Genomic DNA, 6,000 nt, shown 5'->3' with positions numbered 1-6,000 from the left:
CAACCTGATAGAAGTTTCTAAAATTATTGGGGGTATGGATAGGGTGAACAGTTGGGAGGCTTTTTCCCAGGGCGGAATAGGAAATTACAAGGGGGCACAAGTTCAAGGTGAGGAGGGACAGGTTCGGTGGAGATGTGCAGGGAAGGTTTTTTACACAGTGGATGGTGTTAGACCAAGTGAGGTGGTTGAGCCACATACGTTAGCAACCTTTAAGACTTACCTGGATAGGCACATGAACAGACGGGGTATAGGATACAGGCAGTTGGTCTGGATAGGACACGTGATCAGCGTCGGCTTGGAGGGCCGAAGGGCCTGTTCCTGTGTTGTATTGTTCTTTGTTACAATATTGAGAAAGGATATCAGCACAGATGATGTGGAATCTGTATGGGTCGAGTTAGGAACCACCAAGGGACAAAAAACATTCATGGGAAGGTGTACAGACCACTAAACTGCAGCGGGAATGTTGGGAATAGCATTAGACAGGAAATAAGAGATGCATGTGATAAAGGAACATTTGTGATTGTGGGTGATTTAATCTGCATATACATTGGGTGACTCAAATTCGTCACAGTACAATAGAGGAGAAATTTCGTGGGTGTATACGGGATGGTTTTCTGGACCAATACATTGAGAAATCCACAAAGGAACAGGACATCTTGGACTGGCTGTTGTGCAATGAGAAAGGATTAGTTGGCAATCTAGTTGTGAGAGAAACTTGGGGTGAGTGACCATAATATGACAGAATTCTTTATCAAGATGTATAGTGAGGTAGGTGATTCAGAGACCAGGATACTGAACCTCAATAAAGGTAACTATGATGGTATGAGGCATGAGCTGGCTATGACGGACTGGGAAACATTACTGAAAGGAAGGACAGCGGACAGGCAATGGCAAGCATTCCAGGAACGTATAGGTGAACTCCAAGAGATGTTTATTCCTATTTGGCACAAGAGTAGAAAGGGAACTGTGCCATCCAAGGGAAATTAGAGATGGTACTAGATTCAAAGAAGAGGCATACAAATTAGCAAGAAAAAGCAATAGACCTGAGGATTGGGAAAAAGTCAGCAAAGGTGGGCCGAGTGATTGATTAAGATGGGAAAATACGGACTTCCGGTGGCGCCCTCGAGGAAGCAGGTCGCAGGTCGGATCGCTCCCGCCCGCGATGGGCAAACGGACCTTTTTCAACTGACTTTTCCGGGACCTGGCGACCTGAATCGGTGGAGGAGATGATAGGGAGGAGGCTTCCTGCCCCGGGGTATGGACAGCTGGACCAGAAGTGGTCGAGTGGAGCGGCAAGTATCGAAGTGGGAGCAGCGGGGACCCCAGATCGGGCGGCGAAGCATGGCGGATGGCAGGGAGTGGAGGCTCACTGGCCAAGGGAGCAACAGATGGAGTTCTTCAGGAATTGCTTAGCCGAACTGAAGAGGGACACGTTGGACCCGATGAGAGCGGTAATGGACCGAATGGTCGAGACACAGGTGGTCCAAGAGAAGACGCTCAGGGAGGTCGAGGTGAAGCTCTCCAGCCAGGCGGACATGGTAACGGAGCTGGGGCACGAGGTGGAGGAGCTGAACACCCGCCAGAGGAGGATGCGGGAGCAGCTTGAAGAGCTGGGGAACAGGAGGCAAAATTTGAGGATCGTTGGCCTCCAGGGCTGCGAGGGATCGGATGTGGGTGCATACGTGACGGGGATGCTCGAGGCGCTGATGGGACCGGAGGCCTTCCCTCGACCCCTGGAGTTGGATGGAGTGCATAGAGCCCCCCGCAAGGAAGCCATGGACGGGCGACCAACCGAGGGCCTTGGTGGTCCGCTTTCACCGGCTTGCTGACAGGGAACGTGTGCTGCGATGGGCTAAGGCAGAGAGGAGCAGCAGATGGGAGAACTGCGAGGTGCGCATTTACCAGGACTTGGGAACGGAGCTGGCCAAGAGGCGTGCAGGATTCATCAAGGTAAAGGCAGCCCTCTACAAAAAGGAGGTGAGGTTTGGAATGCTGTATCCTGCAAAGCTTTGGGTTACGTTTGAGGAACTCCATTACTAATTTGATACACCAGAACAGGTTTGGACTTTCATTAAAGGAAAGAAGCTGGACTTGGACTAACGGGCACTGAGTTTTTTCAGTGCTGTACAGTGGTGGCGGTCTGTTAACCTAACTTGCTCTGACTAGGAGTGGACTTTTATTAAAAGAAGAAGCTGGACTTGAACCAAAGGACTCTGGGCTCTCAGAGCTTTTGTGTGGCGGCGGCTTGTTAAATTATCCTGTACTGTAATGTTTTATCCAAGATTGTTTTCAGCCTGGACAGAGAGGGGGGGCTGGAGGGCGCACTGTTTAGGGTGTTTTGGGGAGATTACAATGAGGGGGGGGGGGCATGCAAAGGGGGCCCTGCACTTGGCACCTTTTGGCGGGAGATCGGGGCCTCTGATAGGGGGATGGGCCAGGGGCTGGTTAAGGGACTTGAAAGGGCACGGTGAGATACAATTAGGTTAACAGGGCCTTAGTGTATGGGGGTAGGGCCCGGGCGGGAGACAGACAGGCACCAAGGGCAGGGGTCAGCGTAGCTAGCGTAGGTCAGGGGGCACCAAGGAGAGGAGGGGCGGGCTAGGGCCAAGCGCAGGGCTGACCGGGCAGGTCAGGCCTCGGGGGGCAGGGGAGCACCTGAGAAGTAGAGCAGACGGGACTTAGGTGGGCAAGGAGGGATGACCAGGGATCCCCGGGGGAGAAAGTCGCTTGCAGACTGTCAGGGAGCAGCGCAGGAAACCGACAGCAGCAGCACCCGAGGGTGGGGGGGGGGGAAGAGATAGAGCCACGTTAGTTTAGTTGAACACGTGTGACATGGGCAAACAGAGTTGACAGGTGAAGTGCCTTATTAACATGTTTATTCTTTCCCACTGTTCGCTTTCACTATGTTAAAAAAGAAAAAAAAAGAAGGGAAAATACAATATGAAAGTAAGCTAACGGGAAACATAAAAACTGACTATAAAAGTTTCTATAGGTATGTAAAGAGAAAAGGATTGACTAAAACTAATGTAGGCCCCTTACAATTAGAAACAGGAGAATTCATAACGAGGAACAAAGAAATGGCTGAGGAACTAAGTTCGTACTTTGTTTCTGCCTTCGTAAAGGAAGATATTAATAATGTACCAGGGGTTCTGAGAAACACAAGTATCAGTGAGGAGCTGAAGAAAATTAGTATGAATAAAGGAATGGTTTGGGGGAAATTAATTGGATTGAAAGTGGATAAATCTCCAAGGCCTGATAATCTTCATCCCAGGGTATTTAAGGAAGTAGCCCCAATAATATTGGATACAATGGTTGTCCTTTTCCAAAATTATTTGGAGTCTGGAATGGTTCCTACAGATTGGTGGGTAACTAATATAACCCCGATTTTCAAAAAGGGAGGTACAGAGAAAACAGGGAACTATTGACCAGTGAGCCTAACGTTGGTAGGAGGGAAGTTGCTGGAGTCCATTATCAAGGATTTCATAGCATAGCATTTGGAAAACATTGGTGCAATCAGACAAAGTCAGCATGGATTTATGAAAGGGGAATCATGCTTGACAAATTTATTAGAATTCTTTGAAGATGTAATTAGTAGAGTTTAACAGGGAGAACTGGTGGATGTGGTTTATTTAGACTTTCAGAAGGCTTTCAACAAGGTCTCACATAGTAGGTTAATATGTAAAGTTAAAGCACATGGGATTGCGGGTAGTGGCTTGAGATGGATAGAAAACTCGTTCGAAGACAAGAAGCAAGAAGTTGGAATAAATGGGTCTTTTTCTGATGTGCAGGCAGTGACTAGTGGGGTACCACAGGACTCTATGCTAGGACCCTAACTGTTCACATTATACATTAATGATTTAGATGAGGGAACTAAATGTATGATCTCCAAATTTGCAGATGATACAAAGTTGGGTGGGAGGGTGAGCTGTGAGGAGGATGCAGAGATGCTTCAGTGGGATTTGGACAGGCTTAGTGAGTGGACACATGCAGTATAATGTGGAAAGATGTGAGTTTATCCACTTTGGTAGCAAAATAGGAAGGCAGATTATTATTTGAATGGGTGTAAATTGAGAAAGGTGGATACTCAGCAAGACTTTGGTGTCCTCGTGCATAAGTCACAGAATCAAAAAATCCCTACAATGCAGAAGGAGGCCATTCGCGTTGGATGAAATGAAAATCGCTTATTGTCACAAGTAGGCTTCAAATGAAGTTACTGTGAAAAGCCCCTAGTCGCCACATTCCGGCGCCTGTTCGGGGAGGCTGGTACGGGAATTGAACCGTGCTGCTGGCCTGCCTTGGTCTGCTTTCAAAGCCAGCGACTTAGCCCTGTGCAAAACCAGCCCCTCACAAGGTGTGGCAAGGTGGGTATATCCCGGGAGTGGGGTCTCCCAGCTTTCATCAGCCATGCTGAACCACAGCGAGCTGCTTTTCCTGCACAGTGTGGCCATTGGATTGCGCCCCAGGATTCCAGCCTTAACATTGACATGCATACAATGAAAATGAAAGCAATAATAAACTTTAATTTTGTTCTTTTTTCCAGAGCCACTTATTTCTATTTAATTGTCAAGAACCCAGTTAAAGGGCAAGATATTGAAAAACCTCCTAATGCTTCTTGTGAACAGGGGCACTGCCTGGTGCTGCAGACATAGAACATAAATATCTGGGATGGGATTCTCCATCCCGCCTGCTCCATTTTCCAGCGTAGTGTGCCCCAGCTGGCAGCTAGACTCTCCATTCCAGCAACCGGTCAAAGGGGTTGCCCATTGTGGGCCATCCCGCGCCGGTGGGGAACACGCGGGCATTTGTGAGCTGCCGGTTGCTTAGCAATAACCTACTTTCTGATGCTCAATTTGGGTCCCGCCAGGGCCTGTTCCTGACCTCATTACAGCCTTGGTCCAAACACGGACAAAAGAGTTGTACTCCAGAGGTGAGGTGAGAGTGACTGCCCTTGATATAAAGGCAGCATTTGTTAGCTTCTGGCTGCTGTTGAGTAAAGAGTCAAGAGATCTGCTCCTTTTCACAAACATCTTTGTTTTCCTTTAACGCACTCTGTACAAAACTCTATCACCACATCACAAGCCATTGGTCGTACAATCCCCTTTCAGAAAATGGCGGATAGTCATATCCGGACATCTTTATTCTAGGTTCAGCCACATATATATATATATATATTTTTTCCCCTTCTCACTCATTCCTTGGTTGATGCAGAATTGTTTTTTTCTTCTGGAAAAGTTGCATCTTTCAACCCTTTACATTTGCACAGCAACCATCCTCTGCTACCACTGTTAGCTTCTGGCTGCTGTTGAGTAAAGAGTCAAGAGTTCTGCTCCTTTTCACAAACACCTTTGTTTTCCTTGAACATACTCTGTACAAAACAACATCACATGCCCCTTTACATATCAGTGTCAATTATTGGATACTTAACATCAATGAGACATCTAATTGGAATGTCTCTTAACCCATTCCTTAACAGCATTTGACCAAGTGTAGCACCAAGGAGCTCTAGCAAATCTGGAGTCAATGGGATTCAGGGGGATAACTCTCTACTGGTTGGAGTCATGCTTAACACAAGGAATGTGGTTGTTGGAGGTCAGTTACCTCAAGTCCAGGACATCACTGCCGAAGTTCCTCAGGAAATTGTCCGGGACCCAACTGTCTTCAGCTGTTTCATCAATGATCTTCCTTCCATCATAAGATCAGAAGTTGGGATGTTCGTTGATGATTGCGCAATGTTCAGAACCATTCACAATTCCTCAGATACTGAAGCAATCCAGGTTCAAGAGCAACAGGATCTGGACAATACCCAGGCTCGGTCTGACAAGTGGCAAGTAAAATGCATGCCACACAAGTGCCAGGCAATGACCATCTCCATCAAGAGTGAATCTGACCATCTCCACTTGACATTCAATAGCATTACCATCAGGTTCTGCAACCAACAGCTCAAGTTTCTGCAGATTCTGTTCCAATCTACCATCACTTAGACATGTTGGGCTGTATTCT

Source organism: Scyliorhinus torazame, chromosome 8 (assembly GCF_047496885.1).
Source record: "Scyliorhinus torazame isolate Kashiwa2021f chromosome 8, sScyTor2.1, whole genome shotgun sequence".
Classification (NCBI taxonomy): Eukaryota; Metazoa; Chordata; class Chondrichthyes; order Carcharhiniformes; family Scyliorhinidae; genus Scyliorhinus; species Scyliorhinus torazame.
This window is presented reverse-complemented; position numbering follows the sequence as displayed.